The sequence below is a fragment of the Coenobita brevimanus genome, chromosome 93 (genome assembly GCF_032717465.1).
Source record: "Coenobita brevimanus isolate Jiangsu-jjx chromosome 93, ASM3271746v2, whole genome shotgun sequence".
Classification (NCBI taxonomy): Eukaryota; Metazoa; Arthropoda; class Malacostraca; order Decapoda; family Coenobitidae; genus Coenobita; species Coenobita brevimanus.
The window spans coordinates 55,255,053-55,267,912 of record NC_137046.1 but is presented as its reverse complement, the minus strand read 5'-3'; positions in this window follow the sequence as shown (position 1 = coordinate 55,267,912).

Genomic DNA, 12,860 nt, shown 5'->3' with positions numbered 1-12,860 from the left:
TCTATTTCCAGACGTCCAATCCCAGAGTTTACCTAGGATGGCAACGACAAAAACATTCCAAGCTTTCACCACACGAAGACACAAATATATAAAAAAAAATGCCTTCAATCATTTCCACAAGAAGGTGAAAACAGGAGGAAATGACTGATAAGTGAGAGAGAGAGAGTTCAATAAAGATAAGAATAATGGTGACTCTTTTAAGTAACTGTTTATTTAGGATTTACATTTTTTATAGTTCCTGAGGCACATCTATCTATCTATCTATCTATCTGCAGAGAGAGAGAGAGAGAGAATTATTGTGAGGTACTGAAGATAGTCAAGTGTGTGTGTGTGTGTGTGTGTGTGTGTGTGTGTGTGTGTGTGTGTGTGTGTGTGTGTGTGTGTGTGTGTGTGTGTGAGGGAAAGTGCAGGGGGTGGCGGTGGAGGTGTTGTTATGCATCTGCGTGAGGTGGTGGTGGGGATGGGAGAGGGGCGGTGAGAAAGGAGTGATGGGGTGGTGGAGTGGGGTAGGGGTGAGGGGGCGGTAAGTTGGCGGGGTGATCATGTGTGCAGGGTTGGGGGAAAGGTAAGGGTGAAGAAGAGAAGGGTGTGGTGGGGTAGGGTGGATGAGCTGGGGTAGGCAAGTGTGGCGGATGTGGAAGGGGCAATGTATTTGAGGTAAGATTGAAATACGGGGAGCGAGGAAAAGGGTGAGGGAGATGAGGGAAGGTGTAGGTGGGGATGGGAAAGGGTGTGTGAGGATAAGTAGGGTGTAGGTAAAAAGTGTGAACATAGTGTGGAGGTGAAGTGGGGGTGGAGTTCAAATCTATTAAGTAAGGTGAGAAAGAAAGCAGTGTGGAAGATTCAGGTGAGGGTGAGAAGAGAGTGAGATTGGTTAAAGATGGTGCAGATTTGGGTGTGGATGAGGTAGACGGGAAACGATGGGGGTGGTTCGTATGAGGGTGAAGGTGGGGGGATATGAGATAAAGCAAGAGTGTAGGTGGGGGGTGAAGGGTATGGGTTAGTTTAGGATGTAGGTAGGAACGAAGGTAAGTGTCCGGTTGCAGTTAATGGGTCTTTTACACGCCTCGAAACTTCATTTATACTTGATGATAAATTGCCAAACTATCTAGCATTATTCAGGCAAGTTGGAAGAGTTAGTCTCGCTTCACGAGTTAATACAAAGGAATAGCCTACAGAGGGAAAAAAAAAACAGCAACAGACCTAATGGTCCTCTTGAGGTTGTGTGTTACCGAAGACAACAATTAAGATGTTCGCTTCATGATATAAGGGAAGGATAGTAAAGCAAGAAGGTTCCCCATCCTCACCTCCCATCAACTAAAACGCCACAGCCGAACCCGGTAAAATGTTCAGTGCCAACAGCAACTGGTGTTCCCAGGGGGTTACCCATCCAAGCACAAACAAGACCCAACGTTGCTTAACTTCCTGATTGGAGGAGAAGCGGTGCACTCAACGCAGTATGGTCGTTGAAAAGTATGGCCACTGGCAAAAGGGAAGTGAGAGAGTACAATATTCGGAAACCCAGATTTGTAAAGAAATAATTAATCGCAAGTATACGTGGTGGGGGTAATGAGGGTAGGTTAGGTGAGTTTTGGGGATTTATCATGAAGGGGGAGGGATGGGGGTGGATGCAGAGGGTAGCATGTAGGTGAAAGACTGGGAATACAGGAAATCTGGATAAAAAGTGTGGGTGAGGAGGGAAGATATGGGTGACGAAGATGGATTGTGAGAGTGGGGAGAGTTGAAGATGAGGGTGTGGAAGGATGGATTAAGAGGGTGGACAAAGAGGAAGAGTGAGGAGGAGACCGGATAGTGAGGGTGAGGGAAAGTGAATGAGGGGGAAGGAGTTGGGTGCAGGTAAGAACGGATAGTTGGTGATGATACAAGTGAGGGTAGGGGGAAAGTAAGGGAGGGAAGGCAGGGGAAGGTAGGGTCGGCCAAAAGGAAGGTGGAAAGTGCAAGCTAGGGAAGACTCATGGGCAGGGTGGGGGTGGGAGTGTTGTAGGGATGGGTACAAGTGAAGGTGGCATGCAGTGAATGTAAAGGGTAGGAGAATGTGGAAAGGTAAAATTCATATAAGGGTGAGGGAGTGCGTAAGGGAGGGTACGAGATATGGTGGTCATGTGTGGAGGGGAGTGAAGGGGTACGAAAATCAGTGGTAAATGGAAGGTGGTTAAGTAGGGGTAAAGTATGGGGTGGGAGAGTACAGGCTACAGCTTACGTGTGTTGGGGTGGAGGTGCGAGAGGGGGAGAAGTTAAACTGAGTATGTGTGAGGGGATGATGGAGGGGGGACGACACACAAGACAATGGCTCAATTTGTGATAATAGGCAAGGGAGAAGTGGGTGGATGTTAAAGTGATTATGGAGAGGGCTTTGGGCAGGGGTGGGATATAAAATAGAGCTGTCATGTGTAGGGGAGGTAAAGGGTGACGGAAAGGGACAGGTTACAGTGACGATGAGTGTGGGTGGGGGTGAAGGGTGAGGAAGGATGGAAGACAGAGTGGTTATAGGGTAGGCGGCGAGAGGACAAAAAGTGACAGTGTGTTTGGGAAGGAGAGGAGGGGTTGAGAAAAAACAATATATTGTGGTTATGAGAGGAGGGGATGGGGAGATGATGAAGAGGATAGGTAACTGTGATCATGTGTGTTTGGCGGGGAGATGAGGGGAGGGGGAAGATACAAAATACAGTGATGCGTATGGGGGAGAGAAAGAATACAGCCTGAAGTGACTTTGTGTAGGGGTGGGGGAGGGGGGAGATGGCGGGAAATGCTACAGAATACAGCTGTTATTTGTATGAAGGCGAGGGTAGGTACAGGTTAAGGTGATAAGCTGGGGAGGGGGTGAGGAAAGATACAAAATACAGAGGTTATATGTGCAGGAATGAAGGAAGGGACAGATTGCAGTTATCATGTGTGGGGAGGAAGAATACATAATACAGTGGTTATGTGTATTGTGAGGTAAGGGTTGTGTGTGTGTGTGTGTGTGTGTGTGTGTGTGTGTGTGTGTGTGTGTGTGTGTGTGTGTGTGTGTGTGTGTGTGTGTGTGTGTGTGTGTGTGTGAGGGGAAAGGGCAAACACGACCGTATGCAACACAGATAACCAATTAGGTGAAAGGAGGCCGACAGGAATAGTAACAAAAGTAGTTAATATCATCTGGAATTAGCAAGACTAGAATAAAACAAAAATAACCGTAAAGAATAGGTTAGTAAAAAGTAAGAAAAAGAAAAAAGGTAAGGTCATCAAACTACCTACTACTCGCGAGAAGGGGAGTTGGGCAAGCAGGTTCTGTTACGGGAAAAAATAAAGGAGTTACGTACAGTAGATGGTTTCAGTATGGGTGAGAGAGAGAGAGAGAGAGAGAGAGAGAGAGAGAGAGAGAGAGAGAGAGGGGTTCGGAGGTAGAGAAAAAGGAGTGAAAGGAAGAAAAAGTGAAAGGTGTGATAAAAAAAAAACACAACAATAAAACTGATGATTCAATCGAAAAGAATCAAGAAAAACAAAACCAAAATAAGAAATAATAAACGGAAGTATAAGGGAAAAAAATTCACTTTCTTGGACTGGGGGGAAAAAGTGCTTCAACTCCCCCCTCCCCCGTCCGAAAATTTCCTTCCCAAGCTGAATAAAATCGTCAGGTGGAAGACAAAATAGAAGAGGCATCGTCATCGTACAGAAAGGGTTGGAGGTTTTATTATTTTTTTTTTTTTACCCCTTTGGTTAGAGAATTTTTTTTTTTTACCCATTCAGCTCGAGAGTGGAGAAAAGTTGGCTATCAGAATACAACTTGCCTTAGTTTTCATAAGTGCACATTTTGGAAAATAATTACCTCGAGATTTCTTTACGATATTAATTTTTTCTTTTTTTGATCTTACTGACCTGACAGAAAGTTCCATGCAAAAATTTCGTTTAACTTCTGATGAAAAGATATATTGCCTCTCTTTATATATATATATATATATATATATATATATATATATATATAATTTTTGTGATCATACGTGAGGAAGGGGAAGATGAGGAAATTGCAGGGAGAGTCAAAATCCAAACTCTGACGACCAGTCAGTATTTCCATCTCTGTTGGTGTGTCCAGTGTTATGAAAGTCTGTACAGTTGTTTAAGATTACGATGAGAGAGAGACAAACACACAACATGAGGAATTGCCAGTCTTCCCGCAAGGCATATATAGAGCGTGAAATCGTATAAATAAATAAGCAAATAAATAAATAAATACATACAAATAACATCATCCTCACTAGATTCACACGGTTAGTATTGAACGCGTATCGAAATAAAACATACAGTGCCTTATGTCAAAACTTTTCGTCCCTTCTCCAATAACGTAAGATCGGCGAGAATAGCAGTCTCTTTATAGCTGACAGAATGTAATTAAAAACACTGGTGTATAGGCGTAAAATAGGATGTTATACTTACAAATTACGCAGTACAGACAGAGGACAGCGACACTTACCTGAAAAAATAAAAAACAAAATTAACAATAGGAAGTAACACTAATCCCAGTCTGTATATCTATGGGTAGATCTATCTATATATCTACCTATCTCTCTGTCTCTTCAACCATCCACCCAACCATCCATCCATCCATCCTTCCATCCATCTATATATCAATCAGTCTATCTATCTATATTTATCTATCTACCTATCTAGATATTTACCTATCTACCTATCAATTATTATAAAACTGAATACAAATATCAGCCTACTGATATCAACTGAAATTTGTAGTCACCGGAACACTTAATTCTTATTTCTTTATCATTTTATTTTATTGTATATTTTTACTTATTTTACATTTTTCCCTAATTACACAGGGTGGTCGAAATATAACCCTCCTCTTCCACTCCTCTGAGGGATTCCTCGTGTGTTGCGGGACGGCCCAGTCAGCGTTATCAGTGTCTATCCTGCATCATCTTAACCTTCCTACTCCATTGCTACACTACGCCCACACCAGCAGACTGAACAGCACACATATAGATTCTGCCGTGTGAGTTTCTAGCGGGAAGCGCTATACGGACATCCTTGTATATCTATGTATCTATTCATCTGTCTATCTATCCATCCCTGTCTATCTATCAGTCACCCCTACACGTCATTTTCACTGCTAAATCTCAGGTTGCCATTGTTCCACTATATTTAGAACACAATCTCTCTCTCTCTCTCTCTCTCTCTCTCTCTCTCACACACACACTTCCCTTATCACTTTCCTTCTTCCCTCCCCCTTGCTCTCTCTCTCTCTCTCTCTCTCTGTTAATCAGGTTTGAAAGGCAACAATCAGCGAATGAAATCTGAAAACAAAATTAGATTTGTATTCTTTCTCTATTTTTTACTGGGGGAGAGAGAGAGAGAGAGAGAGAGAGAGAGAGAGAGAGAGAGAGTAGAGCTAAGGAAAAAAAAAACAAGGTGTCAGTTTCATCCATCACCCACCCGTCCACCTTTCCCCCCTCCAGTAAGTCTCTCTCTCTCTCTCTCTCTCTCTCTCTCTCTCTCTCTCTCTCTCTCTCTCTCTCTCTCTCGTAACACCCGCAAACCATTCTTTTATTTCATATAAAGTACAGTACATTACGGGACGGATCCGTTTTCTTTAATGCAGGGGACTCTTGACTGTTTGTGCTAACTTTGGTATAATATAAGAGCAGTTGATTAATCGCAATAAAATCAATAAACGATAAATACTCCTACGTTTATCTGTCATTATTTATCGCCCTGTTTTTTTTATCTGTTCCATTATCTATTTTTCTTTGTTTATCTGTTGACTAAAATTTCGTAGTTTTTATTTTCCATTAGTTTATGGAAAAATTCTGGCAACTCAGTGAGCGGGAAAAGATTCAGAGGAGCGGTGGTGGGAGAGAGGGCCAAGAAGGGAGGAAATGGTGTGTGTGTGTGTGTGTGTGTGTGTGTGTGTGTGTGTGTGTGTGTGTGTGTGTGTGTGTGTGTGTGTGTGTGTGTGTGTGTGTGTGTGTGTGTGTCGTTTATCTATCGAGTACATGCATCTATCCCGAGTCACCCCATCCTACACCACCCACGTACCCAGCAAACCCACTAACCTTTAACACCACAACCCCTACCTAGCCACACCCCTAGCCACTCACCCACCTCAGGACAGTCACCTAAATGTTCCCTCACACTCTTTCTCTCTCTCTCTCTCTCTCTCTCTCTCTCTCTCTCTCGTCCGGCGATAGCAAGAATGAAACAATATAACACGTCATTGTAAAAATAATAACTATTTTTTTATTACAGCCTATTTATCTATCATCCAGTTCTTTTTTGCGTATGGACCCGGGGCTAGGCTACTCAGTCCCGGCATTTAAGGCAAGGGTGACCCGCTTTCCTCGCCCCTGAGTTGCATTGAGCAATAAATCCCAACCAATCCTCAGACTTATAACGTAATGCACCCTCCCCCTCCATCTGGTCGGAGCGCCATAACCCACTAGACCACCAGGCATATATTTAATCCCCTCCCCAATGCAAAGTGACATCAATTGTACCTATGATTCTCAAAGACATCAACTTGAACCCCTCCCCAATTCAAAATGGCATAAATTTTTCCATTGACTCACCAAGACGTCAATTTGAACCCCCCTCCTTGCTCTCTCACTTTTCCCTTTCACTTTCCCAACCAGTCTGGAAAATCATTCACAAACCCCATTAGTCAAGCACACATTAATGCTCTTATCTCACTAGGTTACTTACACGCCCCTCCTCCGACTCACTCCACCCTTTCACTCATTACTCCAAGCTCTTAAATCTATAACAACATTTTTCTTTATCTCGCCAGGTCACTCACTTACACATCCCTCCTCCGACTCACTCCGTCCTTCCACTCTTTACTCCACGATCTTAAATTTATAACAAACTTCTTTATCTTACCAGGTTATTTCCTTGAACTGCCTTACTGTGGCTCACTCCTCTTTCTCAGTCTTAATGGACATCGAAGAAAATTGCCTAACTCCTTCGAACACTATTAGGTAAAACTCCTTCAAAAAATATTAACTATTACTCCTTAAATTCACACCAAAATCTCTCTCTCTCTCTCTCTTTCTTTCTTTCTCTCTCTCTCTCTCTCTCTCTCTCTCTCTCAATTATTCACGTAAGCTTCCGTTCCCTGACTCAGTCCATCCTTTCACTCTCTGACCCGTACTCTCGGAGGTCAAGGAGACTCCCTAACACCTCTTCTCTACCGATTTATTTTCGAGAACGACTGGATAATATAATTTTGCAAGTCACTTACGCTGAGTACGGAGATATTAGAGCGACTTAACGCGCATGAGGGTGGTATGGTGTAATAAGTAAAATAAATTGCTTAGGAAGAGGTGTTAGGGAGCATTCTTAACCCACGACAGTACGGGTCTTTATATTAACTCATGAATATCAAGTAAAATCCTTATCGTGGTAATGTTTTAAATCTTGCACTAGGAATTCCCCCCCCTCCCTTTTTTATTCTAATTTCTGCCCTTTTTAAGTTTTTTCACTCATTCTGATCACACAGGGGAGAATCAGCTAAAACCCTCAGTCCCCGTTCAGTAACAAATCTGCGTCCCCTAATGCGGTAATTCAGTTCAACTTACTTTATCTGTGCCACTCCCTTCTCCATCTTTTTTTTTTTTTTTCATTCAGTACTATAAGCTACAAATACCCAAATCCTTAACTACCCAAAATTTCCTTTCCATCTTACTTGTGCATCTATTTCATTTTTTTTTTTTTTTTTCATGACTCGCCTTGCACTTTCACTTTTCTTTCCTTTTTTTTTTTTTTCTTTTTTAAGTTGTCAGCGCTAAACACCAATACAGATTAATTTCCACTACAGACTTTATTCCAGCTAACATAAGGGCAGGTGACCGGGCTACACACCTGGTGGCACTACACGAACCAAAATCATCCAACTGCATCGTGTGGATTTGATTGGCGCACTACATGACACCCCCAGACCGCCTTAACATCCACCGCAACCCCTTCCATCTCCTCGTTAGCCTTTCATCAACACCTCTTAATCTTCCTCCTTCTCTTGAATATTTCCCAAGACTGTTTTAAATATACCAATGTTTATTACTCGTGGTTTATTTACATTTTAATATAATCTGCCTATCCATCTATCTACCTACCTATCTACTGTATATGTATTGGCATTTAGAAATAATAATAATAACAATAATAATAAAATTATCATAAAAAACGAATAAATAAATAAATACATGCATAATAATCACCAAATGCCTGTGCCAAAGTCTTCCCAATACCCACATACACAATTCAACCAGCAATATTGTAAATGTCACCGAGAAAGTAAAAATCATAGAGGCGACAAACCAGAGATAAAAAGAAAAAAAAAACTTGTTGAGTGAAAGAAGCTGTAACCCTCACTACGTAAATGCACATCTCACATGCATGGGGGAGGGGGGATCAAAGGGAGGGTGGTGGTGGTGGTGGTGGTGGTGGTGATTGTGGTGGCGGCAACTGAGAGAACCTTTACTTTCAATGACCAGGGTTTCAGTGTTGGTTCATTTCTCTGCGCACACACACACACACACACACACACACACACACACACACACACACACACACACACACACATACACACACACACACACACACACACACACACACACACACACATACACACACACACACACACACACACACACACACACTAAGCAACTGAGTCCATACTCGGTCATAACACTATGAACCACACACACACTAAATGAATACATACATAAGCAAGAAAGCACACAGGCATACATCCGGTAAAATACTCTCACAACCATGGAAACACACACACACACACACACACACACACACACACACACACAAAACACTTAAACAAGCAAAGCCACAAGCAAAGAAATACACACCCACACACCCACCCACCCACCCACACAAACACACACACACACACACACACACACACATTCATAACAAACTTCCCGGTTTTTCAGCTGTTCCTCCCCTGCCTCTCACTCTCCTTTCCTTTCCTTTCAATTTCTTGCCACGAGTTTTTGCTGTTTGTACACAATCTCCTGAGTGTACCCCCCCCCCCTCTCTCTCTCCATACTTTCTTTTCCAGTTCTCCTTCTCCTCTCTTTTCCTCCATTCTCTCATCTTTCTCCCACCTCCCTTCTCGCTTTCACATTTTTGTCATACTTATTTTCCGCGCCCTCTCCTCCGCCTACCGTGCTGTGTCTCCCCCCTCCCCTCTCTCTCTCTCCTCCACCCATCCCATTCCTCCTCCCTTCCCCTCCCCACTCTCTCAACCACCCCCCCTTCCCTCCCCACCGCCGCCCTTTCCCATCGCTCCCCAATCTGGTTCTGCACTTCCTCCCCCCTGAGCCTGCCTTTCCCTTCATTAGAATCCAGTTTGCAGGCACAGGCACAGGCACCTCAATAAAGTGCATGATAGAAAGGCACACCACTTCCTCTTTATTATTTGCGTTCTTTATTTTCCAGTCAGACTCAGAAGCAACTCAATAAAATGCGTTTTAGTAGAGCGACAACTTTTTTTTTTTTTAACAAGCTTTATTTAGATTCGTTATTTCCCATTCAGTTCTAGCAATCAGGAGGAGATTAATGTAACGCGTTTTGAAAGGGAGAAACACTTTTATTATTTTGCTTTTTTCTTTCAATCTGAGTTAAAGCCTCACTCCATCCTTAGTTTGGTAAAGTGGCCGGATATTGATGATGATGATGATGATGATGATGAAAACCCGTACAATCTGGGGCTATCATTACGCCAAACCTGAATGAGATATCCTTAGCACGAGGTCAACATGAAAGGCGGGTATTAGTGCCGAGATGGTGACAAGTGACGCAATGTGGCACGAAGCAGGAGAAATGGGTCATTGGGAACGGACTGTTAAGTCACTCATGTATGGAAAAGGTCAACTCTGGAACTGTATCTGAGATTGTTTGTTCCCCCTCCCTAAGACTCTTTTACACGAAATGTGTCCGGCATCTCAAGATGTACGGTTCTTGAATTTCTTCTTCTTCTTCTCGGTTTTCTTGGAAAGAGCAACTTTCCTGTGGGTTCTAGCCTTGGGGTCTTTCTTCTAAATGTCATGAGTTGGACGTAAAAATAAAAGCAAACACAGGGTGACTTGCACGTGAGTGTAGAAAAGTGCCCCACTTTGTAAAGAAACTGGAATCTTTTGTGAGTTTCCATATTCACAGTACCCAATGTACCAGTCCATAAACCAGCTGACCCTCTGACTTGGAAAATAACTTATAATATTACGGTGTGAACATCGCTTAAACCGGTTAAGGAAAAAAAAAATTAAAATGTGTGTACGGTTAAGAATAATGTGTTCCGTATATAATATTACTGAGGTGATATTAGGTCACATGGGTCAGACTTTTACTGACAACTTGTAGAATTATGATAAAGAAGTCTAAGGAAGGGGAAAGGGATTGAAATTTCTTTGATTCTGGATGAAAGCTAAATTTATTGACACCTTGAAAAATTTATGCTTAAAAAGTGAAAGGAGGATGAAAGGAAGTGATATAATCGTACATTTTTTTCTATGAACACTACATTCACCGACATCCTAAATTTATGAATAAGAAGTCAAAGGAAAGGGACAGGGACAGAAAATACTTTATGATTTTTGGTGAACGTCTGGGAATCCATTAGACGCGGGTTGTGAAAGCAGTGGTGCGTGGCGTGCAGGTCTCGGGGCGTGTTAGGCACAGTTATATTTTCACTGTAGCACTGTACGTAGGAAATACTGATATCTTGTAAAAATCCAACTCGTTTCCTTAACACCTCTCTGAGATTACCAGACGCTGCTGTGTCCATGTCTCGGGAGTTATCATCATCGTCCCGACATCTATTTCCCGTCTGAGGATGAGGGGAAGGAGAATTTCCGGAAGAGTTAACCAAGATAAATTTGGAGAGTCCCAGTGAGGAAAACGCTAGTAAGTTCCTCCCCTCTTACCTTCTTTAGTCAGGTGATATCCTTCTTGCTACTTTCCGATGGTCTTTAATCAACTTAGGATACAGCTCACACCTAACCCCTAGACTTAGAAAAAAAAAAAAAAATCTCGGTAAAGCCGAATAAAGTAGTCCAGAGGTAACAGGGGAAGAAAATATCCTTGTACCCTGCTTTACTAGGGTGGCGTCAAAGCTTTCTGGAGATGCAGTTGAGTTTTATAGTTTACAAGAAGTTACGGTAATCTTGTATGCTACGAAAAACACATGTTTTTGGCTTATTTCTTGGGGTTATTCAATGTTCGTTATTTAGTGCTGAAGCAAAAATTATATCCAAGGAAAAAAATCTAGATGCCTTCATTAGCCGCATGACAAGCACCCGACAATTTCAGGCACTCTCTCTCGCCTCACAATGTTTACATGTGTACGCTGTCGGCAAGAGCGGCAGACTCACTAATTTGGTAGCTGACTGTTTCTGTCGGTTAGAAGTCCACTGCAGCTCAGTTCATTGGACGGCACAAGAAAGTATTATTTCACAGCGCACTAAAGAATATGATTCAAAACTTATTATTTTTCCTTTCTTCTCTTTTTCTTTTTCTTTTTTTCTTTTTTTTTTTAGATTACTTTCACTTGTACATATTCGAACTTAAAACATTTTTCCTTGATTGTTTTTGTAATACAGTGTACCTTTAAGCCCCATCACACGAAGATCGGAATCAGTTATATTCTGACGCAAATTGTCTGAGCGCGCAAGACCAGGTAAAATAAAAAATAAGAACACTCCGTCTGACTGGGCTACGTTCTGGGGGTTTAATTTCTCAGCGCCAGACATGATGACAGGGAGACATGTTACACCCAGAACATGACCCAGCAAACAGGCAGCTCACGATACTTTTATCCCAGCCTACACATCGGGGCCTTGTTAGCCCTTTAGCCAATCAGTTCCTCTTTGGACCTCATGTATTGCATCCGATATGGGACGCAAGGGATTGGAGTGAGTGTAGTCGTGATGCCAAAGTTCCAAAAAGGGTATTGGTGGGAGGAGGAAGAGAGGACAGTGTAAAGAGCATACGAGAAATTAGCAAGCGGAAGTAACGGTAGTGTGAGGAGAATAGGAAACTGAGAAAGAAAAAGATTACCTCAGCGATATAAGCGGGCCTTTCAACCGATACTCTCTCTCTCTCTCTTTCTCTCTCTCTCTCTCTCTCTTTCTCTCTCTTTCTCTCTCTCTCTCTCTCATTATGAACCACTTATCCAGAACTCCCCACTCACTTACCACCACTGAATCACCCACTCCTCAATGCAATCACCCACTCCACAATGCAATCACCCACACCACAATGCAATCACCCACTCCACAATGCAACCACCCACTCCACAATGCAATCACCCACTCCACTCCACTATGCAATCACCCACCCCACAACGGAATCACCCACACCACAATGCAATCACCCACTCCACAATGCAACCAACCACTCTACAATGAAACCACCCACTCCACAATGCAATCACCCACTCCACAACGCAATCATCCACTCCTCAATGCAGTCACCCACTCCACAACGCAATCACCCACTCTACAATGCAATCACCCACTCCACAAGGCAATCACCCACTCCACAATACAATCGCCCACTCCACAATCACACAGAATTTACCCATTGATAATTACACCACAAAACACCCGAGATGGCATTAAATATAACTTTCAAATTTTATTATTATTTTCTTTAGAGAGTGACTTGGGCGGTGGGTAAAAAAGCGACACGTGGCGGGGTCTAAACTCGGATCAGGTTTCCTTAGGCTTCGTCAGGGCGCCAGTGGGTCGAGAGAGTGGTGATGGGGGTGGGTAGTGATGATGAGGTGATGGTGACTGCGATGGTAGTGTCGGTAATTGTTGCAGAGATGGGGTGGGTGGATGGCA